Below are 25,290 nucleotides of genomic sequence, written 5' to 3' on the forward strand. Positions count from 1 at the left end.
AAGGAAGGAAGGAAGGAAGGAAGGAAGGAAGGAAGGAAGGAAGGAAGGAAGGAAGGAAGGAAAGGAAGGAAAGGAAGGAAGGAAGGAAGGAAGGATCTTCAATTCCAGACATCTCCACTCTTTAAATTCTGCTACTTTCTTCAGTGCTCAGTATTTTCTAAATCTGAGTTTTCCTGAGTGATAGTTTTGTCCAGATATTTTCAGATGAGCTTTTTAAAAATGCTGCTTGTAGCATACAACTCTAATTGTGCTGAACACTTTTCATGCTTTCAAATTTCAAAAGGAAATAAGAGATGTTTCTTAATTTAAGGAATCAAACCATTAGATGAGGATTACTGTTTCCTGTGTTGTTTTCTTTTTTTTTTTAAATCCTTTCCTTAAATGAAACTTTGAAGACTTTTTCTATGAAAATTATCGTAATCACTGGTACTGAATAGATACCATTGTGTCTAATTAGAATAAAGCTGGTTGATAATGATACCAGCCATAATGAATTCACCCTAAGATGCAGCTGTGCAGTATCTGAAGCAGTTGGTAAAACGGTGCTGAAGGAAATAAATGCCACGGATGTAATTAAACATTTCACACCCATTTATTCATTCCTCAATTAAACAACCTACAAGAAGTGTCTATTAATGCTGCTGAAAGAGAAAAGAATCAGTTACTCTAGCTATATTTCACAATACTGTTTATCACAACTTTTAAAAAATTTGAATAGAAAAACCTGGTTGTGCAAATTCAGCCATAAATGACAGCCATGATAGTAATGATGTCACAGAAGTCTCCTTACCTGAATTTTCCCCCAGGCTGTTTTGCACTTGACTAGCTGCATGGTTTTAGCCCCATTAAAATGAGGCTGACACTTCAAAACTAAATAAATTGTGCCTGAAATTAGGACTGTTAAAATGCGTCAGTGTCATCAGGAAATCCACAGTGGTGATACTGAAGACCTGTAAAGGGCAAAAAATAAAAACACATGAAATGTGATGCTCCATTCATTCTGGCATAGCTAACATTTTTAAGTTCCAAGAAGCTGGTTCATAACATTTTGTCAGGTTATAACCTACCAATCAAGGTTGAGGCATACCTGCAGCACAATATTTATAAAGATTTCTTAGCAACTGGCATTTTTCAATGGCAGATATTGGCCTAATCTTTTTCAACCTTAGGAGTATTTGCAAAACAATTTAGCTAGATCAAAGGTAGTAAAAAATCCCATTCTTCTAAACCTCCCCATGGTTTGGTAAGAAGAGTTCTACAGCAGGCAGATATTTTTCAACACACAGATTTTGTGTCAATCACTGATCTGAAAGAGGGAATACTCCTAGCCTTTAGTCTGGTAATAAAGGAAAGAGAAATGTCATGTCAGTGTAGAATCTCAAAGGAAAAGAAATGAAGGTTGGGGCTTTCTGGCTTCCTAAATCATCCTTCTCTCACTATACCTCAGTGTGCCATTTTTAATAATAATGTTCCCTAATGAGAAAGCATTCCCTACAAATTTAATGTGATTCTCAGTCTACTGCAGACATTCCTCATAACAAATCCCTCTCAAAGATGCACTTACAGATCTCTGTTTTCAAAAGAGCTCAGCATATCACAATTGAGTCTAAATTTTCAAAAAGCTTCAGTTCCAATTTGATCTCCCTGAAGGAGTGTGAGATTTTCAGAAGAGCTCAATACCCAACAGCTCAGCTCCTATTGTCATATGCACAGCCTGGATTTTCAAGAGATTTTAAAATGTGAAGACCTCCTCTGAAAACATGGTTGCTAATTTTAGCTCCTCACTGGGACAGTTTCTTTCCACAGTTGATTCCCATCTGTTATTGCCAAGCTTCTATTTCTGAGAATACAGCATTTTGTGGTTTAAACGGATATTCGTAAAATAAAATAAAGAAAAATTATAATAATAAAAAAGAATGAAAACTCTTCCTAAGTGGAGAAAAAGTTCCTTCGATACTCCAGTTTTGAAGTACTTTTCATTCAGAAGTGCTCTGAGGACCTGAACTTAGAAAAGGAGGTGAAAGGCTTTGCTCAGTAGTTAGGGGTGTTTATTGTGTTATGGGAATGCCGGGTCCGCATCTGAAATGGTATCCTGTTTTCTGGTCAGTTTTGTTTATGGGCTTTCTGTAGCAGCTAAGGAGAAAATGTGCCATTTAATTTAATAGATTTCACCTTCCCAGTCCCAGATAGTATGTCATGAAATTCAGGAGGGAATTGAGTGTTGTAATGGCCATTTTAAGCCAATAATATTTTTGGAAACCCCTTCCCTCTGTTGCAATAATCCTTAAAGTTTCCAAAGGTCAGACAGAGTTACCTAGTAGATAATGAACTGAGCATCTTTGTACAGTTCTGAAGCCCAATTTCTGTCACTAGCCTTTGAAGTTCTCTTGAAGAAATAACTTCCAATGACTCAATTTTCATTGTATTAAAAAAAAAAATAACAACTGTGAAGATTTAAGGAGATTTGAGACTTTTTTGAAAATACTGTCCAGGAGCTAGGTATTTTTTGTTATAGTTATCTGTGTAAATCAGAACATAGATACATAAGTAGAATGCAGGCTACTGTAGTAGTTTATAAATAGTGTATCTATAGAGTGTACTGTATAAAGAAAACAAGGTAGGGGGACTGCTCTGAAAGTAATGCCTCCTATTGTATGAAGTCGGCCTGCGAAGTCAGAGGTGGATGTTGGTGATATGGCAGTAGATGTTGTATTCCTGCCAATGCTCCATTACATGCTGTTGCTATGTGACAGAATGCAGCAGGGGGGCAGTCTGACAGAATGGCATCTGACATGGAAGTGTGGATGAAGAAAAGGAATGCCACTGAATTCCTCCACTTGGGAAAAATTGCACCCATTGACATTCATCAATGCTTGCTAAATGTTGATGGAGACCAAACAGTGGATATGAGCACGGTGAGGCAGTGGGTGTTGCGTTTCAGCAGTAGCAACAGTGATGTGAAAGAATCGTCATGTTCCAGGTGGTCATGCAGATTGTTATGAGCGTGGCATACAGACTCTTGTTCATCGCTGGTGAAAATGCATAATTAAGGTGGTGACTATGTTGAAAAAAAGTGTTTTGTAGATGTGAATTTTCTCTATCAAACACTGTAATTGTGCTCTTTGTATCTGTTGTATTTTCCTCGGAAATGAATAGGGTGCATTTATTTTGGAGTGACATACATACATAGCAATTGCTCATAGAAAAAAATGTGTCTTTTAGTAGATGATTTATCTTAACTAGAGTTTGAAACCTTATTTAAAATCTAAGAGGACACTTACAATTACTTTGATGGGCATACATCACATTTTCATTTTTCTTTTGACTCAAAGTGTGAAAGCAGAAATATGGCATGTTTCAGACTTAAGATCTGTGGTCAAAGGAATTGCTCTCCTTGGCCAAACAAGTTAACCCTGGTCGGCCAGTAAGACCTGGTGAGATCACAACACATCATGCTGAGCCAGGATTGGAAGAGGCAGGGAAGGACGTCTAAGTGTCCTCCCCAGCAGCTACTGCTGCATAAAGCTCTGGAGAGATAGATTTTAGGCAGCCAGCTAAGGTGGAGAATGGTGGTTAGGACAAACCCTATGTATTTGAAAAGTAAGCTATACTTTTATAATAAAACATGGTTATTGCATTACTATGTGCTGTAAAATGAAGTCTTTGCACTAAGGAAATACTGCAATAGAATATTTTAAGTACTACGACTCTGAAATCTACTTAATACAGAAAACATTTCCAAATCAAATAAAAAAGTCTATATGCCATAATTGCATGTGTAAATTGTTATTTTACTTGCTTATGTTTTACAGGTTTATAAAACTAATATGCCTAATACATAAGTGCACAGTGCCCACAGCAAGTTGTGCGTACACACAGAAACACAAACGAAACACTTAAGCGCATCATTCAAACAAACACTTCTACCATGCTAGTCTGTCCTGATTCCTTGCCACAGACCACAAAATCAATATCACAGTGTTCTTCCCTATATTGCTAAATGTATTATTGTCATGTTTGTCAGCTATCAGAACTCCAAACTTCTGAAATCCGCAAAAATAGCAGCCAGATTATTGATAGTTTTTGCACTGTCCTATGATAAATTTACTGCCCAACTAAAAAAAGCTTCAATATTCCAATCCAATTACTAGAAAGAGGAAAGTATCTGACTTTGTAATGAAGGTTTTCTAATCCATGTAATCAAATGTAACTCAAAGAAAAACAATCATTCAGCATGCATAATTCTGTAATTCTGTTCATAATTCTGTATGTGTGCAACAGAAAAGGAAAATATGAAAATAATTTTTTTCAGTTTTTTTTTTAGCATTATCAATTAAAGATTCTTGAGTTGTTTAAAATAGAGAACAAGGAGAGGGGCATCTTCTTTCACTAGGTTATATAGTTAATTTTGCAAAAATACCAACAAAATACTATTGTTCTCAAATTTAGCAATCCAGTACTGCTGAAGTGTATCTATTTTGCATTGCTTGCTTGAAAAATATATCATTTCATGTAGAACAGTGTCTAAGCAGCTTCATTTTGTATTACATATAAAAATCAGTGTTAATAGATGGAACCATTTTAAGCCTTGACAGATCTATTGTGATCACAGAATCTGACCTCCTTTGTATCACAGATCACACAAACTCAACCATCAATTTCTGCATTAATGCATCGTTTCTAGTAGACTGATAGCATATATTTTAGAAAAGTAAACACTCATGTTTTCATTATTTCCATTGAAGGAGAACCCTCTCCATCCCTAGAAGCTGTTTGATTGTTTAATCAGTGAAGAATATTTTTTGCTTTGTTTTTAAATAAAGGTTCTGACTATCAGTTTCTGCTAGGACTGTATAGTTAATTCATATGCAGCGAGTAACTATACTTAAATACAGACGCAATTAGCTATTTATAGCTAAAAACACTGTTTCCAGGTTTAGTTCATACTGTGTGCTTCTGCTTTTTATAGTATGTACCTTAAATTTTTAGGAGTAGTCCTCTCCTTAATTAGAAAATTAGATGAGATTAGCATGAACATTATGAGTTACATTTACTATGAGAATTCCAAAATAATTTTGCCATTCACAAGGACATAGGTTGTTATTTAATATTGTGACAGATCTTAAGAAAATCCTATAGGCAAAATGACCAAAATCAGATATGCAGATACTCAACACTATTTCCCACTATGTTCTATCCTGACCTAATGTTCTAGAAAAGGAAAACATTGAAAGTAGCTAATCTGAAGTACTGGCTAAAATAGAAGTGTCTTTGTCTGCAGTTTCCCTGGTTTATCAGGGTGTCCAAGAGTGCTCCCAGACATGTCTTCACCACTCCTCCCCTGCCCATACCCTTCTACAGCCCCGGGAAACTTCCCCCATGGAGATTCTGCAGAACCTTGCAAGCGTCCATCATAAATGTCTCTAAGCTGAGTGTGTTTTGCCTACGATGGTAATTGAGTGAGGGATCTCGTTGTCCTTACCTCAACCCATGAGCACTTTTTCACTGCATTTTCTCCTGCAATCCATTTTAGCAGAGGGAGTGAGAGAGCAGTGGGGCGGTGCTGAACTGCTTGCTGGTATTAAATCAAGCACTTGGGAATGGTTTGCAGGCTGAATTTTAAAGTGTGGTTTATTCTTTTAGAATATCATTTCAATTATTTGAATAGTAAAACTAATTTTCCCCTGAATTACAGCTCGTTCAGCTTATAACCTGGAGCAGACATAGGTATTATGTCTTCAAATAGTAGGTTTCCTGTTTTTGCTTGACATCACTGGGAAGGAATATGATTCAAATATTCTCTAAGAGAATACTATATAAGAAAACATCAAAATGTTCTCTCTTCAAGAAATTTACACTTTAAGTTACACTATTCTTGATCATATCTAACTGGCCATGGTACCTGCTCCAGATTTATATGTGTACATTTCCGTATCCATACAGCCATATTTGGATATTCATGAATGCTAGTCTTACAGAAAAAAAACAGCAACATAATTTATATTATGTAATGGAATTTGGCAAAAACAATCACTCTGAACCCCCCAGGAATGATCTTTAAGTGAGTAAGATTCAGGAACAACTTAGGTATTTCCAGATGCTCTTTCATATACAGAATTACTGAGGTGTTTGAATAAATGTAAAGGCAAGACTTTAAAAGTTAACTATATAAGGCAACAACTAACTCCTGAAGACAGAAGGATTCTTGTCCTTTTGCCTTTTCCTCTACTGCCCTGGGTCTGTGATTTTATTGGACTGAGGCCCATTGCTCAACTTAAAAAAATATCAAAACATCAGTAAAGAAGCAGATTTAACTACCTTGCTGAAATGCAAGGTGGATTGGAGATCTTAGCTTAGATGAATGTTTCTTTAGAGGAGAAAAGGGAAATGGGACGTCTAAAGATGCTGGCTATTCCTAATTGACTCACAACAGAAATAATGATAAAAATATAACTTTACTGAACATTTTGCAAAGAAATGCTATCAAAGCGAAGCATATGCACAAATCATGGGAATTACTGGCCTCAGCTTTTACTGCTGAAATATAAAATAAATTAAATAAAAGAACAATATTCCACTGAATTTCAAGAAGATCTCTTCTCTACTCTTTCTAATTTTTATGATAATTACATATGTTTCAAATGCAGAAAATCTACTTGGCAAACAAGCCTGATCTTTTTCTAAAGGTCATTGAAATCATTAGACTTAGAAGCCTGGGTAAATCTGATTAAAGCCAGTAATGAATTTTGAAGTGTGGATTTATCCATCTTCTATCATACTTATGGGGTCCTCCAGGGTAGTTGTTGGCTTCTGTCATGCTCCTGTCAGGATAACAATCCCAAACCCTGCCAAAAAGTAATTCTTCCCTTTGAGTGCTCAATTTTTATCTGTTATGCTGTTACATATCTGGCTGTGTTATAGATAAGTAGCCACTGAAAGGAGCAGGAGTGGAAAGCACATCAGGGCTATGGAATGAGGAGCAACTCCGCTTCAGCTGTTCATTCCTGACCAAGCTCTCCAGACCAGACATGTGGTGTTGGTGAGGTAAAGAAGTTGTTCATGGAACTAAGCAGTAAATAAACTAAGATCATTTTTTTATGAGGGCATATGCCTTGTCCCATAATTTTTCCTGCTGCTCATTCTCTTTCCTCTCCTATTCCCTGCTTGCTGTGCGTGACACCGTGTGACATGCTTGTGTGCATACTGATGGATCAGTCAGCGCCTGCATGCTGATTGACCAGCTGGCTGTTGCCTCTTAGGAGGCAACTTAGGAGGGATCTGAACTATAGCTGTCTTTGCCCCAACAGGGGCAGTAATCTGGACTTTTGTTTCCCACCTTGCCCTCCGCTTGCTGCTGCCAGCTAGAAGAGGACAGCCAAGTTCTTCCCCTCTCTGCTTTTGTCATGGCTAGATTCAGGACCCTTTTTGTGACTAGCTGCCAGTTTGGTTTTGACTGGCTGTCAGAACTGGCCAAAAATCAAGTGAAAACTAACGGGTAGGTTGCACAGTCAAATATGATTTGTGTTCTTCAGAGTCATTTGAAGATGGAATGTATAAAAATGGGAGTTAGTGTTCATGTTCAAAATTAATGCACAAAATATCAAACAAAGCCTGAGTTTGGGTGACATCATTCATTACCATCTGTCAAATGAGTCACTGCAGCCACCTAGGGATACAGAGTCACCCTGTCCCAACTGTGAAAACAAAGATTACTAGCCAAAACCTCAGTACAGCTCAGTGAACCAGTATCTTTGCAGGTTTGGCTCTTTTGAGTTCAAAATCATCTTTTTTAAGCACTTATAATGTTCCTTTATTTTGAGTTGCAGATTTATTCAACTCCAAATATTTCTGAGAAAAAGTTAGCTTTTGGTGCCCCACCATATGATTTAGCACTCTGCAACTGAAGTTTGAAATGTGTCACAGTGACTCTAACCATACTTCCCAAGGTAATGTATGGCCTTAGCCAAGCAAGAGGAAAAAACCCAAAGATGATCTCAATGGACAAAAGAAACACAATAAGTATGTTAACTTTCTAAAAGCATTATTCTGAAAGCCTCACATTTTCCTTGCATCCAACTTATTTAAGTGCGAGTCTCGTAATATTAGACCATTATAACTTTTGGAACATTTGCCACCATTAACTCCACTGGACTACTAACAGCGTGGAAGCATTCAGACGCAACAAGATGTGAAGCAGAGTAGCAAAAGTACAATAACAAGGACTGAGATAAGATTTTAATAAGCATAGTGAAATGTAGCCTAGATCCTGGGCTGGTGGTTTTATGCATATGATGTTAATCAGAAATTCTGAAGCCTAGAGAACCTGTAATTGTCCTTAAATGTCCATTATGTTTGAGATGGAATATCTTACTTTTATTGCAATTAAACAATCCTTTATAATTAACTAGTTTGCAACTTGCCTTATGATTTTATGTGTGGCACAGAACAACAATGGAGCAGACTGACACTGTCATACACTCTGCACAGCTGTTAATGACAAGATGCTCAGAAGTATCTGGCTGTCTGCTCCTCACATTTCTCTTCTGTCTTGCTCCTTTGTTTTCACTCACTAATTTGATGCTCGTGATTACTCTAATATAGTAAAATTCCACTGAGCAGAAGACTGAACCCAGTGAAGTACAGAGCTTCTTCAGTCCTAAATCAGCAGCAGTCTCACATATACCTTGCTCATCACTTGGCTTTTCTGAACCTCCACCAAACAAGCCTGATTTTAGTCCTCCACTAGAAAGCTAGTACTTCTGGATTTCCAGTGGCCAGGTCATGCCAGCAAAAGCTCTATCACTGCCATTATCCTACCAGCTAGAAATGACAGATTTAAATGTCTTAAACAGGAAACTGACATAAGTAGAAAAAGAAATCTTCTGTAGGCTAATAAACTTCATTTTCTGTTGGGATAACTTTACCTGCAATGCTATGCCAAAAAACGGTAGTTTACAGAAACCTATTTTGTTCTACCTTCTTGCTCATCTCATATGCACTGCAGGAAGAAATAATGTGCATTTTTGTAGAAACAAAAGTGAGTAACAAGGTGGAAATGCCTTTCAGAAGGGAAAGACTGGCAGTCAATATTCTTCAATTGTTGACAAAGCAGATGGAACTTCCACAAACGGACCCGTCTTTCTGACCAGCACACAATATCCCCTCACCCCAGGAATATGCCTTGAAAGTACTGCTCTCTATAGATGATATTTTACAGTCGTTCTCCATGACTGTATTTGCAGACTCATTTTTTTTAAGCAATGGGCAAAGAGCTGGCTGCAGTGGTCAGTAATTGAGCGTCAGGAGAAATGTGCTTTTTCAGCCCTAGTCCTCTTTCTCATCACTTAAATGGATATGGACCAGAATAAAGGTACAAAACAAATCAAGTGAGAAAAGGCATTGCTAGCAGGGATGGGCAAGGAAACACCTGTACTTTAAAGGACTGAGTCTAAATTCACAAGCAGGGTGTTGAGGATTGACAGAGATAGTGGCTGAGAATAAAAGACAGTTTAATGTATTCGGCCGTACAAGGTGAGGTGTTAGTGAAGGACAGCTACTTTGTCTTTGTCTGGGGAACAGCAAGAGCATCTCAGGTGCCTGGGCCACCTGCCACAGAAAGACAAAATGGAAAGAAAATACATTCCTCTTCCCCTTCTTGCATGAAGAGAGGGGAAATAAGATACAAATGTTGGAAAGCACAGTACAGGCCAACACAAAGACTTGATTTAACACAAAATCTTGAAGTTTTCTGCTTGGGTGATACAACTAAAAGCCTCCGTAATCAATGAATTTCACATCTACTGAGGAAAAGAGGGGGCCTGAACCCATCAGCAGTTTATAAAATATGCGCAAACAGCAATCAAGTCAGTGATTAATTCAGCAGATGACCCTGACTTTTTAAAGATTCTCTTCTAAGTCATGCTAGCCTGCTTGAGAAAGCAGCATCACGGTGGTGCTCATGTTGAGAGTCCCTGCTTTGAGTTTTTCAGCAGGATCGGATATAACCAGTTCTCAAATCACGCTGGAGGTGACCCGCAGCAGCACAGCAAGCAACAAGCCTCCACATCTCAACCTCATCTCATGCTCTGAGAAGTCTCTGTTTGGACATCTGAGTTTTCCAGGGACCCAGAGCAAATACAACACTTTGCCTTGAAACTTCTTCATCTTTGCTGCAGATTAGTTGCTGTGTTTTGTTTGCTTGTTTTTGCTTTTGTTTGGTTTGGTTAAACATGCAAAACCTGAAATTGCTTTTTTGCAGTGAGGCTCCTATTCCCCCCAGCAGCCCCAGACAACAAGGGCACCATCTGTAAAGTATTAGGCTAAGTAATGTAAAGTGGCTGCAGCTTTCTTTTTATCATATGAAAAGATGCAGTGCCTTTCACAGTAGGTAAGGGACTTAACAGGAGGACATAAGGGACATACACACACTGACATGCAGCTTTGTGTCAGTGTGCTGCTATCAACCGTGCAGAAACAGAATGTATCAGCTGTGTCAAAACAACTGCAATTATGTGAATGGTGTGGATTATGCAAATTTTCTCATCTGTGACTCCCACAAAAATAGTGAAAATAGTGAAAACATGCATGTTTGCAAGAAAGTGGTCTTCTGTAGATGAATAGCTTTTAAAACCAAAAGGTACTCCCTTATAATCATCACCTTTTTATAGGAACTCATGTTCAGACAAAGAAGATGTTTGTACAGCAAAACACAGATGGAGGCAGGAGATGCAGCTCTGAGCACACTGATGCAGCTGTCGGTGTCCCTGATTGTTGCAGGGGAGCTGGAATACATAATCTTTAAGGGTCCCTTCCAACTTAAAAGTTTCTATGGTTCTAGTGGTTAGCATGACAATAGTTGAGAATCTGATGTACAGATATCGTGCAGTATTTGGACACCTCAAATTAAATAATTTCTCAGATAATAGAAATCACAAATTTACATTTGCATGTTGGGGACTCTGGAAGGGAGAGCGGTCTTGTAAATTTTGGATCTATTTCCTGGATGACAGGCAGGATGGATTTACTGCTCAGAGCTGAATATTAGCTCAACAAGTTAGCTGAAAATAAAGGACACAAATCCAAATTATACCTTCCTGGACAGATGGGTTCTGGGATTGCTGTTCAATTTAATGCTTCTGAGGATTAAGGCCAGGTTGGATGGGGCTCTATGCAGCCTGAGCTGGTGGGTGGTATCCCTGCCCAACATGCTATAATACTATATAATACTATCCTATACTTTTCCAGAAGGAAGGAAATGTGTCTTTCCCCACTGCACAGGAGAACAGATAGCAGACTTGTGTTTAAAATGACTGCAATGCTATCCCTACAGATCAAGAAAATCTCCTAATCAGACAAATGCCTTTGGGGAGAGTTTTGACAGAGTAAGGGTGACATAAGGACTTAAGGACTCAGCCCTGGAAGACTGAAATATGAATTGATAGGAATCATTTTCAAAATAGGAAAGTTTTACCTCACTTCCAGTAAGGAAAGGAGTCTGACAGAGATAATAATAATCAAGATGGCAGTTCTGCTCAAGCTGCAGGAGAAGAAAAGACTCAGACAGTCGCAGTGGCTATTGCTCTGCAACTAAACTGTGTTTTTCCCCTAGTATTTTCCTCAAAAATAAGAAGTACAAGGAGAAAAATGCAGAGAGATAGATTAAGGGAGCATCAAGGTGGCCCAACAGCTTAATTTGCTCAGACATCTCTGAATCTTTCATTAGGATTTACATCATGATGCTGACCTACATGGCAAAGCAATTTTTTCATAGAGGAAGAGAGAAGGCGGCACTCCCTGATGGAGTCAGGCAGCCTTCTCTGTGCTCACAGCAAGTGATGGGGCTTCCTGGCACCAGCAGGACAGACCAACAGACACACATTCCTGGGCTGCTCTGAGGCAGTTAATTTTTGTCTGCATTTCTTTTATCTGCCTGAGCAAAGCAGCCCATTTATGCAGTGCAAAGCCCAACACCCGCATCTTTCCTCTCTCAATCTGCACACCTCATGCTGAACTGTCAGCAACATTCACTGAGGGCTTTAGGGACATTCTCACACTCCCACTGACAGCTGTGGTAAAACTGGATTGAAGATTAGAGTCTGAATTTTGTGATTTATTTCCAACTGTCTGTCCTTCTTAGTGAAAACAGTTTTTGCATGGGATTCACAACAATAACCAACACCAGCATGCCAACAGTGGGAATAGCTGCATGACTGATGTAATGAATGTACTGCTGTCAACGGTTTACGGGCGTTCGGCCCGGTTCCGCGACGAAGGGGACGGGGAATCCACAGGTCCACGCCCTGGGAAAAGGGAAAAGGGGAAAAGGGTAAGGAGATGGCCCTGAGAGCAAAGAACAGCGGCAACAATCTGAGGAGAAACAAACTAATTTACTAAACAAGATATCGGAATGCAAAACAACACACTATAATACAATATAATTACAATTTAAGCTGATAAATCCAATACAGAGAGAGAGAATGTCCCAAAATCAAGGTAGGCCTTACTCTACTACCGACAATAAGACGGCTGGAGAGCGAGGTGCTGCCAAGACGAGAGACGGGCAGAAAAGGGACGAGGTCTTGTGATCTGTAAGTTTTTATACTGCGAGCTTTTATCTTTTCCCTCTGGCTGGAAAATGGTAAGAGAGGAGAAAAGTACCGTGGGGACTGTAGTAGTCCTTCTCTTCTGAGAACCAGGTATATCCACTACATGATGTTATGATGTGGAATACCAATAACCGAAAATCACAAAACCATGACAACTGCATAGTCCCCTCAGAATGGAAAAGATCTCAAGAATCAGAATACACAGAAATATACAAATAGAGGAAGAACAGAGTTGGGTACTCACAAACAGAATGAGATGTTGTTTTCCTTTCTTTGTTTGGTGACTGATGTGTATCTAGATGGGATGGAGCTGAGGCACAACAGATCAAACTTGCGGAAAGTAAATGTGTTGAGGATGATATTATGATCTTCTTCTGATGGGAGAAAACTGTTTTGTAGGATTCTGAGCGCTTCTTGATTCATTAGGACAAGAAAGTCTTTGGCACATGCCAGTTGCTGAATTTTAGCCAAGAAGAGGTGTTTTTAATGGAAAACTGTCTTGTGACTATTGTTTACTGCTACAATATCATAATTTTTTATGGCAAAAGAATGAATTCTAATCAAATTTATGTTCTCAGTGACCATTATGAAATACAGACAACTGCTTCGTACATCAAGTGCACAGTCTCATGACACACTTGCAACCCACAAGGCCTTAGTATCTCTGTAATTCACCAGTTCATTTCCTCTGGTCACTTGATGAGTGTTTCCATCACTGTCCAGTGAATAGCCTGTCCAGTGCTCACTCCTGCATCTCAGCACTAAGCTGGGGCTCAGTGCACACCTCAGTCACTACGACAGGGTCTCACAGCCACTCTTGATGACACAATTTTGCCCAAACACAGGCACCTGCAGCTCGCTGCTTACAAAGGATCCAGATGACCAAGTATTTTTCAGCATTGCAGTTTGTACACAGGGGCTTGAGAACCTCTCAACCATTTGATGGGCGCAGTATCTTCCCAAGGAAATTATTATTCAAGCAATGTCTTTGGTTAACCAAGTATTCTTAAGAGATACAAAAGGCCTTCTGCCAAGGCATCTTGATTAAGATTCCACTGTATCAAATTTACAGTAGTCATGGGAAAATCAGAGTGCCAGTCAAAACAAGTTTTCTTTTTTCCATCTTTTTTTTAGGATTATTTTCATTATTTCTGCATACAGATTGTCTTCTCTTACTCCTAAGGACAAAAAAAATTAGCATCTTTCCACCAAGCATAATCACAAAATAGTCTCACCAAGAATTAGTTCAGTCCAAGATTTGTTAGAAAGAGGGCCTGCGTTTATGAATGTAAGAGTGAAATGACCTGAATATTTTGTTTGTAACAAGCCATGCAACCTGGCAGCTTCACTGGCTCAGGATTTCTGTCTAGGTGCTTGCATCCACCTGGAAAAATGCTTCTATCTGGTGGTGATTAGTGGCATGAAAGCTGTTTTACATGTTAGCAGAGAGTAAGTCATTGCTATGGACATTTGTGTACATGACAGAATGGAGAATATTGCAGAATCCAAACAAATCCCTGCACTACCATCTTGCAGAGTAATCCAAAGAAGCACTTTTTGAATACTTTAAACAGTTAATTAGCAACCTTTCAGAATTTGCTTTCAAAATAGAAAAGTGCAGGCATAGAAAACACCCTTGCTTAAGCCAGAGCCTGGCTTACATCCTGCTGGTTCCACTCAGGTCCAGAGTAAGAAAAAGGTTTTGCTCAGGTGACCCACCCACAATAAGCTGCCATAGGCTTGGAAAGTCAAGTCCTTGACAAAGTTCTGCTGTCGTCAACATAGAGAAAAAAAAAAGCAGGCAGCATTTTGGCTTGCTTAGATGTGATATGCTGTGGGCAGCTAAAAACAATTTACAGAATTATTAATATAAGCTGAAGATGGTGAAATGACAATATCCTCTGCTACTGAAGATATTAATAAATACTGACAGTTAATATTTGTACATGACTCGATCATTTACAGGGACAGTTAAAGACTTTTTGCAACTGCTTGCTGTAGTAAGACAGAATGCTTCCGCAAAACATTGGAAGCATTCAGAAAAGAAGGTCATTATTGTTACAAAGCTTTTAAAACCAAATTTTATTTGTGTACTGAATGACTTGGGAGTATGGTAACAGGTGCACAGTTAGGCTGGCAGAATGACCTGCATTTTATTTCACAAAAAATACTTTTTACTTCCATCAACATACTTGAAAAACTTGGAAAATTACTGGTCAGCTCACAGCCAGTAGCAGCACCACTTTTTAGGGCCCCCTTTTAATAAATGGCAGTTCTTCTGGGGGAAGAGGAATAGAATGAATGGATTTTCTTTCTGCATATACATAAAGACATAACTAAGTCTTTGCTAAGATAAAAGAGGAACCTTCCTGCATCTTGTTTCATTAGCACAGCATCAGTGTTCTTTACTAAACAAACGTGTCTACTTAAGGTATGGTTAACCTCTCTACTGCAACAACAGGAGCGCACCCAGCGGCAAAAGATGAATGCACATTGTAGAAGCCATTTCATTTTCCTGAAAAAAAGCTAAAATAATAAAAGCTAGCAACTTTATATTTTCTCTACATCAAGGTATTTCAGCTTCAGTTCAGTTGTTTCCTAGCATCTCCTTTATACTTTAATCTCCTTGATACTTTAATCAAGGGACCTTAAAAAACTGGACGGTTCTTTATTTATGTATAGGTTATGCTCACATCCATGCAAATGGAACAAATCCAGCAGCATGCTTTAAAAGAGTAAAAATTCACAGGTCTGGCTGAATCTGCAAGGAAGCGATCAGGGACCTTTTAATTCATTCTTCCCAGGGAAAAATAAAATAAAATCAAGGAAAAATAATCTCAGGCAAAACTTTGCAATACAATTGCCTTGAAAAGGCCACAGATACTTCTCACAAAATAAGTATTGTCCATTCCTGTCATACTTTTCAGCCTCTTTTGTGCTCCCAAGAATTGCCAGAAATGAAAATAGAGCAGAGCCAATCAGACTGTGTGTACACTCCTGCACTGTGGGAGCTGGAAGCCCTGCATGTAAAGTAACTCATGCATTATTCATAACTACGTATGTTTATGTAAATTAACAAAAGTGGGAGTGTATACTAATGCAGAACAAGAGGTAAAATGGTGATGTTAAAAATGTTCTGCTTAAACCTTACCTTAGCAGGTGATACACATGTCCTTTCTGCACCTCCAGGTTAAAAAGGGGCACATCTCATGCTTTATCCTGTATGGAAATCAACCATACTTCCTGGCTCCTAGGACAGACATTTTCAATATTTATACTGGAACAAGTATAGTAATATAAAATAAAGCATGGGAGCTATCTAGCCATGCAGAAATGAGCTGAGGAGATTTGGTAGTGCCACAGTTAGGGAAGTTAAATGCTTACAATTAGAGATATTTCTATGAAGAGACATCTGATAACTTCTTAAACTAAAGAAAGAGTGGCAATTTTGGAAAAGAGAGGAGAAACAGCTTTTTCCAAAAAACCCTTGGATATTTCTAGGTCAAGGTGCCTTTTTTCTACAAAGGCTGCTCTAAAAGTAATGCCTCCTATTTTATTATGCTGGTCCATGATATCAAAGGTGGATTTTGGTGGTATGGCAGCAGAGATTGGACCTTCCCACCAATATACTGCTACACATTGTTGCTGTGTGACAGATGGCAGCAGAGGGGAAGTCTGACAGAATGGCATCTGACAATGGAAGTGTGGATGGAGCAAAGGTTTGTGATCAAATTTTTACATGCAGAAAAAATGGCACCCACTGACATTCATTGGTGCTTGCTGAACTTCAGTGGAGACCAAACTGTGGATGTGAGCACAGTGAGGCGGTGGGTGGTGTGTTTCAGCAGTGGTGACGGCACTGTGAAAGACAAGCCATGTTCCAGATAGTTGCCACACCAGGAAATGAAGAGCATCTCAACCAGCTAATCAGATAATAGTGGTGACTGTCTTGAAAAAGGGTGTTTTACAGCTGACAGTTTGCTCTATCAAACAGTACTATTGTGCTGTTTGTTGTAGTTTCCATGGAAATAAATAGGAGGCATTACTTTCAGAGCGACCTACATGCATATCTATAACAGTTATTATCAAGGACATATAGTATCTGAAAGGAAGAATTTTGGAGGAAATCATATTCATCATACACATGTAGGGAAGGGTTAGAATACTAATTGAATTTAGGGTCTATAAATGGCAAGAGGAGGAGGAGGAGGAGTATTTATGTAAAAGAACTTCCTAACTCATGGTTGGTTCTGCAGACCTCTGCAGTTTAGCACAGTACACAGCACTAACACATTTATTGTTCCTATATTTCTATATTCCTATAATATGTAAATATATTGTTCATATATATTTGCACAAAAATTAGAAATTTCATTGCAATTTGCTTAGATTTTGTTTTATACTATTTCAAAAATATTTAATAAAATACATGATATATAATATTAAAAGTACATAGCATATTACATGAGTGTTGCCTTAGGTGAAATCCTTCTACTTTTAATTCTTTATATAAAGGGTATATCTTGACCTAAGCTGAGAGCATAATTTACTGCATGACAATAGATGCATAATTACATATTTAATTTGAGCAAAAAGTAGTTTGCCTGTTCCTTTTTGCAGTTTTCCCATCATGCTTTAAAACAAAACCAATACCAATTGAAGAAATTCAGATTAACATATTGCATCACAATTAATCTGTGTTCCTTTAAAAGTTTGGGAATTTTGAGTAGCTCTGATGTACCACCGCTCCCCCCGCCTCCCTCCAAGATAGGAAACTCAGAGATAGGGTGTCTGATGCAAAAGAAGGGCTTCGAAAGACAATTTTCCAGTATAGTGTAGCGCTGATTTCTGAACAGGATTGTAAAATGAATGTGTTACTGAGCTGCTTCTAGGGTGCACAGTATTCTGTGGGAGCCACTTGGGCCGTAATCCCATACCGACAAGAAACGGACAAGACTCCTGACAACAAACATCTCCCTGCCAGAACATGGGTCCATAACACATCTTTTCTACATGTTATTTATAGATCAAGTCCATCACCACCTTTCTGCATGTGTAGTGCAGAGATCACTTGAGAACGCCCAATATGGAAAAAGCATAGGCAGTAGTTTGAGTGGTTATCTGAGCAACACTGCTGTGAAAGTTGAAAAGCCCCCAGGGCAAGGAGCCAAGGGCCTATATTACTCCATCATTTTCACAGTGCTGCAGTGAGAACGTTGGATATTGTGCAGTTTGAGAACAGAGCATTGGAATGAGTTGATGCTCTCTGCTCAACCATAAGCAGGACGGACGCCATGATATTTTCAGGGAATAATCTCCTACACACAGATCTGCTGGAAAAGTCTTTTTGTCCTTGAAAAATGGAATAGTTGGCCACACAATTGCCTAATATTTCCTGTATATATATACATAGGTCACTCTGAAAGTAATGCCTCCAGTTTATTTCCATGGAAGCCACAACAGATACAAACAGCACAATAACACAATTTGATACAATAAATTCTCAGCTACATAACACTCTCTTTCAACACAGTCACCTCCATTAGTTATGTATTTTTTCTAGCATTGAGAATGAATAATGAATAGGAATCTGCATGCTGCACTTGTAAATATCTGCACTAGCGGAGGTGACCCACTGTTGCTGTGGCCACTGCAGAAACACACCATCCACTGCCTCACTGTGCTAACATCCACTGTATCGTCTCCATCAGCGTTCAGTGAGCATCAGTGAATATCAGTGGGTGCCATTTTTTCTGCACGTAGAAATTCAGTGACACACCTTTGCCGCATGCACACTTCCATGTCAGACATCATTCTGTCAGACTGTCCCTCTGCTGCCATCTGTCACACAGCAACAACATGCAATGTGATATTGGTGGGAAGGTTCAGCCTCTACTGCCGTACCACCAACATCTGCCTCTGACATCATGGGCCAACATAATAAAATAGAAGGCATTACTTTCAAAGCAGCCCTCATATATATGCATGTGAATGTATAAATGAAGCATATGTATGTCAGATCTATATATAGAGATCGTATAGATATGCCAGAAAGATAGGTCATGCATATAAAGACCATATATAGAAAGATCAGATAAACACTTAACAGAAATATAAAGCATGTTACCTTTCTGATAATACTGCAACTATAAAAGGACAGAGTGAGACACTGTTAAATAAGGAGATATAACTTTATTATGCAATTTTAGGAAGAAACATCACTGTTTAGCTCCCTGCTGAGGCTGAACAAAGGGAGCAGAAATATGGTAAAGGTTTTGTTTTGACTACAATACAGGTGGAATTTTTGAGAAGAAATGCTAATGTAACTCTTATCAGGATTGAAATCCAGGCTAATGTCCTAGAGTGTGTCAGTATGTGTTCATCTTACTCAGGCAATTTTGTTATTGTTATTGATCTTATTTCTTACATGTTTCTGAAAATAAACAGGGCAGTTCCCAATCTTTAAATATAACACGCTTTCTACGTCTGGACATCATTGTTCAAAAGTACTGTGACCTGCCAAATTAGAAAGAAAAATTCAATTCCATCAGAAAGGTCGCACTGGGGCCCAGCACAGTGGGTCTGGAAGGCTGCAATAGATGACTACAAAGCAGAGACATTTAAATTAATGGCATTTAGTAGAAAAATACTTTGCATGTACCACACAGTTGTCCTCTTCCAGCTTGGAGTGAATACATAATGTGAAGAGGCACCGCTCCAACAGGATGGGTATTAGTACAAGGCAGACTATGGGGCATGCCCAGAAGACATGACGATTGCATGCTGTATGGGATTTGATGATTCTTGAATAGGATGACCAATATTAGAGAAAGATACAATACAAAAGTACTTGTAATACAAGTATAGTTTTACATTCCCGTTTTCAAAATGGCTTTATAAATACCAGACTTGAAGATGTTATATGGACTACTGAAAGACAATGCGGAATGACAATGGCGACTCCTAAGGCTACTCTCCCAGATGTCCACCTAGGTGGCAAAGGAAAATGGTGAAAAAAGACAAGTGCTAGACAACAGGACAGCACTTGGCAGCTGTAGCCTTAGCCCCTGGATGATCATCAATAAACCTCTGAGATCTTTTGAACACAGAAATTAAACACAAACCATGCACTGAACTGAAGTTGTGGTCAGTAAACACAGTGAGACAACAGTTGAAGAACGTATTGAGGCTCATACTGCCAGCCCTTCCATAAGACTTGGGAGGCTTCAATCCAGACACTGCACTTTAGCCAGAGCCGGAGAATACAGACTAAATGAATGGAATGACAAAAATGCATTTCTCTTGCTGACACAGTCAGTGACTGAATGAATTATAATGTATTTCTAAACACAGAGAAAAGCAAAACCACCAAAAATCAAGATGATTACAGTATCTTTGTGTGGTTTTTATTTATGAAAACTTTTATCTCAAATAGATATTAACTAAGGTGAAATGTAAAATGGAATCATTGAGAAGTGCCAGCAATTATCTTGCAAGTTGTGCATCTCGCTGGCTTGGAACTGCAGCTGATTTGCATACAGTGCAGTTGGAAACGAAGCAGTGTGTTGCACAGGACTTCACAAACATCAGGCATTCATGCTACAGATTCTGTCACCTCCAACAAATAACTTCTGCCACTCACAGATCAAAGGCAGCGTTGCAATTGTTTTCAGTGTAAAATTCTAAAAATACTTAGTTTTCTTAATGGGATAGGAGTCGGAGCATCAGGATCACAAGACCATACTTAGGGAAAGGAATCCCTCTTTTATTACCAGGAAGTGTCTTTGCTTTCCATCAGGCTGACAAATCTTTATGGAGTATGAAACTGTGTAGTCAAAGGATAATGTTCTTCAGGGACTTGATACCCTGCTGAAAAATATGTACATTATTTTGTTATTTAAAAAACATTGATCAACAGAGTAAGAGCCTCTGCCTGCACAGAAACACTGAAGAAATTATTTCCATATATTTGTACATAAATGTCTGTGTGTATAATTTCAACATTTTGAAACCTGCTGTTATATTTCTACACTATATTTCTTGTTTCAAACCATGTTTTAGGAAAGTGGTCAAATATCTTTGGACCTTTTGTCACAAGTAAGAAGACATAATATTTACTTCCGAAAATACCACAGTCAATCTATGGAAGATGCAGAAGTTGCTCTCTGATTTCTAAGGTAATTTCCAAGGAGATGAACTGAAGAGATGAAATGGGAATGTGATCCTGCATTCCCTGGAGACAGAAACCTGGGAGGTAACTCGTTATTGTGGCACAGGATGCTAGATGATATTAGTCGTTCTGCATTTGACTGCAAATCAAGCCAGAAAAGTGTTAGCGTGACTTCCTGTCAGTATTGTCCTATACAGCTGAGACTGCAGAGATCAACTGATTTTACTTCAAAGAACAGTCAAGGAGAATGGGAGAGCAATGATCACAAAATAAATTACAAAATAAATTACAAAATTACAATAAGCCTTTAGATAGTGCCAAACCTTCCTAGCTTCCCTAGTGAATGAAACAGGCATCTCCTAAATATCCAAGGTCCCATGGCATATCAACACTCAAAAGCAGTGAGGATGGAGTGAGAATATTGCCTGTGGTCCACTGAGCAGGAAGGACAGAAGTGGCAACCATGGCCAAGACATCTTTGCTGCTGTTCCTGCTGCAGGAGATTTACGAGCCCAGGAAGAGTTAGGGAACACAGTTGTTTCCAGTCTGAGGGTCCCAATAGGCACATGCCTCCATCTCCAAGATAAGGTGAACATAATTGTGATGATTAAAATGTATTCCTCCTGAATTATGTAGAATGCTACCTGTTCTTGCAATCAGTCTTCCCAGTATCACATTTTAGAGGCTGATTCGAACACGGATATGGAAAACTGCTGTTTCAGCATCTACCACAGCTCTCCATCAAAGTCTGTTATTCCTTGAAGCATCTCCTGAATACTGCAAACTGATTAATGCATACACAACTGCACAGTGAGGAAGAATGACCACCTGCACCAAGGTCTTGTCTTTCAGGAAGTAAAGATAGTAAAGCACAACTGTCCTTGTGCTTCTGTTTGGGATAAGTTTGCTTTAATTTCAGGCATAAAAGACACTAGCTACAATGAAAATAGCCTCTCATGCCATAAACACAATTCTGACAATGTCAATTCTGTCCAAGGGGAAATAAGTTCTTCTCACTTCTTGTTTTACAGATAGTGTTTGTTTTTAAATGGCCTTGTAAGTCAGATGCAACATTAATTAGCAGTATCAATGACACTGACTCCAATTACACCAAATTCAAAAGTCAGTCTACAGCAAGATCAGTAGATGGGTAGAAGTTTTGACATATCTTTTCCACATGGAGAAGCTTTCATGGTTTGTATTATTACTATAATTATAATGATAATGATAATCATATATTTTTATATTTTTATAATTATATTTATAATTATATGCATATTATCATTATCATTATTATTTCTAGGCCTTAGTGTAGTATTATTTTAACTTTTATTATCTTTAAGTTGCAAACACAGAAGTGAAAGCGCCATATGCACATAAATGATCAGACTGTCAGCCGTGTGTTTGAGATATTGTAGAAAGCAGTAAATACTTTTAAGACTCTCAGTAAAATTATAAGATTTGTCAATAATGATCACTAGTTCTGATATTTCTGCACAGATTTAAAACAAGTGTAAACAACAGCTCAAAATATAGCCTCATCTTGTCAACACTGGACTCATCATCTGCAGTGGGAGGAAAGGAGTAAATTAGAGGCGCATGTAGGACCCTGCTGTGCCCTTCACCTCGTGTTGGGTAGGGCCACAGAAGATAAGCCATTGAGGGACTGGCATCTAAATGGATGTGGAGGTAGAAGTGTGCCAGGCTACAAAAGAGCTCACATGGACGCAAAGACAGGGATAAAATCCAGTGCTGAAGCCTTTGTGCCTAAGTGTGTCTGGGATCAATTGCTGCAGTGTTAGAGAAACATTCTTGGAAAAGATTTCAGACATGGCTAAACTGAGTTCATTGCACCAAAGTAAAGTGTTAGCAGCAAACTTTAATATCAGAACTTTCGTATCAGCAGTTACAACAATCACTTAAAAATTATGGTATAACGTGACAGCAGAAAACACAACTTTTATTTTATTTGAAGCAGATTGGTATAAGGGTTACAGTTTTGCTGAATAGACTTTAAATTCTTCTAAATCACAGGACCAGTGATACAACTGTAAATTACATAAAAAAAACTCTTTGAAAACGCAGCTTTTAAAAATCTTCCACACGAAAGTTATGTAAGTGCAAGATATAGGCTAATACTTTCCCATTTTTCTTCTGAAATGAAATCGTAAAAGGAATGGAAGAGGGTAGAATTTTAATCAGAATTTTTCTGAATAGGCTCCAACACATTTTGTAAGATAACTGTCTGACTCCTAACCCACTGATGACTATTTTTGATAACATATCACATTTGGAACTTACCCAGGTCTCTAATAGCTCAGCTTTCTGCAAGAAGTCCATTTTGGGAAACCAGTTCCCCCTCTGCCAAACCTGATCTCACTGTTCTGTAGATGCACCAAAATGTGCTGCAGGGAGGACAGAAGATAGAGAGGATCAGACCAGAGATATAGTGCTTTTTAAAGGGAATGTATATCTTAGGAAATCCCCATTAAGAACAAACTTAACTCTGCTCCAGTTTACTACTAGCTCATACCCCAGATCACAAGTATCTTCCCATTACAAAAGAAAAAATCCCTGGATTCTGCAAGACAATATAACATCATTAAGACCAGAATGAAAGTCTGATAACTTCAGTTCCAGATCACTATATTTTTTTCTGTTTTCTTTCAGCTTCATAATTCAGACAGCTACTAAATAATACTCTACCCATCATCTGCCTAAAACAGCACCTCTGACTTTTGGTTAGAGCAGCAGGATGCAATGCTGTGATGTGGAAGGAATGACACTTCTATTACAAGAACACTGGCCTTATGATTTTCTCCTTACACTAGTAAATCTGCATTTCCAAAGTTCTTGCAGAATCAAGGCTATGAATTATGCTCAATTTAAGATCATATACAACAAAAGTGTCATAAAGTAATCCTGATGGAAATCAGAAATCCAGAATGAATCTACAAGAAAGGAAGACATAAGAATCTTGTCATACTTGAGAGAACAAAAGGCAAAATCCATTTATGTATGAACAAATAATGATTTATCAAAGTCTCCTCGAAAGTTTCTGGCCCTCCATTTAGGTAACAGTGTGGAGAAAGCAGACATGAGTTAGTAGCCTTTGTAAGAGTTGCTTTCTCTAAGGATTATATATTATTTTCCCAGGCCTTTCCTTAAATTTGTAGAGTACACTAGGCAAGACGTAGTACGTGGCAGTACATGAAAGGATGAGAAAAACTTTAGAGATTTTATTTATAAAGCAATTTTATTAATTTTTAAGCATAAATAAAAGAAATGCAAGATGGTTGAATACAATACTCTTAAAACATACAACATACTATCACATGCTGGCATTTGAAGGGGAAATCCCTGTGCCTTGGACAAATATCCTGTTTTGAAGAGATGAGAGCTCCCTATGAACAACTACTGTCCTGAAAATTTTAGCCACTATACTTTATCTGCTTCTCATCTTCTCTGACATTTAGTATCTCAATCATGGATTTTGTGCCTGATTCACAAAAATCACAGTAAGTAACAAAAAATACCCAATTGTGAAGTATCTTAAAGTAAATTTCAGCTATAAAATAGTTTTTCCTTCAGTTCCTACTTTCAGTTCTTCCCTTCTACCATAGGAGAGAGTATCGAACAGCTTTAGCTCAGAAATCCCTGTCATGCCTTGTTACCACAATACATATCTGCAGTGAGTGCATCCTGCACACAATAAGAGGTACCGATAACCTTGTAAGTCCTTACGAAAAATTACTTTTCAGATGATGGTGCAACAATGATGAAATCCCATTTGGTTTCCATGTCATCTCATTTTCATACACCTACATTTCCTTATAGAACTATTTTTCTAGAAAAAACTGCCAGAGAAGAAGTGTCAGAGGGATAAAGATTTAAGTAAGAAAGCTTAACATTGAACAAAATTGCTTTAAAGCAGTCAGCTTATCCTCCTCTTCTTAAATTTCTTTGTGCTCTCAGTCTTTCCATACCTTGAATGAGGTTTTCCAGAGGAGGATCAAAACATGCAGAAAGAAAACCCGTAAGATATGTGTGATGAGTGCCACCTACCTACAGACCACACCATCACTTCTCTCTCTCTCTATGAAAAGGCAAAAGTTACTAGCGACTGCTTTTCCTTTTCTTTTCTTTTCTTTTCTTTTCTTTCTTTTCTTTTCTTTTCTTTTCTTTTCTTTTCTTTTCTTTTCTTTTCTTTTCTTTCCTTTTCTTTTCTTTTCTTTTCCTTTCTTTTCCTTTCTTTTCTTTTCTTTTCTTTTCTTTTCTTTTCTTTTCTTTTCTTTTCTTTTCTTTCCTTTTCTTTTCTTTTCTTTTCTTTTCTTTTCTTTTCTTTTCTTTTCTTTTCTTCTCTTTTCTTTTCTTCTCTTTTCTTCTCTTTTCCTTTCCTTTTCTTTTCTTTTTCTTTTCTTTTTCTTTTCTTTTCTTTTCTTTTCTTTTCTTTTCTTTTCTTTTCTTTTCTTTTCTTTTCTTTTCTTTTCTTTTCTTTTCTTTTCTTTTCTTTTC

The 25,290-nt window shown here is 38.1% G+C and overlaps 1 long non-coding RNA gene across 1 annotated transcript in view; it reads right to left on the reverse strand.

Annotated features, from left to right (window-relative positions):
- Positions 1 to 25,290, reverse strand: part of LOC110389917 — a 50,501-nt gene that overhangs the window by 8,906 nt on the left and 16,305 nt on the right. The window contains exons 2-3 of the long non-coding RNA XR_002433445.1: positions 23,077 to 23,180; positions 791 to 950 (exon numbers count right to left, since the gene is read on the reverse strand). This is a non-coding gene — a long non-coding RNA (uncharacterized LOC110389917). The remainder of the gene's footprint in view (positions 1 to 790; positions 951 to 23,076; positions 23,181 to 25,290) is intronic.

This window comes from Numida meleagris, chromosome Z, assembly GCF_002078875.1.
Source record: "Numida meleagris isolate 19003 breed g44 Domestic line chromosome Z, NumMel1.0, whole genome shotgun sequence".
NCBI classification, from domain to species: domain Eukaryota; kingdom Metazoa; phylum Chordata; class Aves; order Galliformes; family Numididae; genus Numida; species Numida meleagris.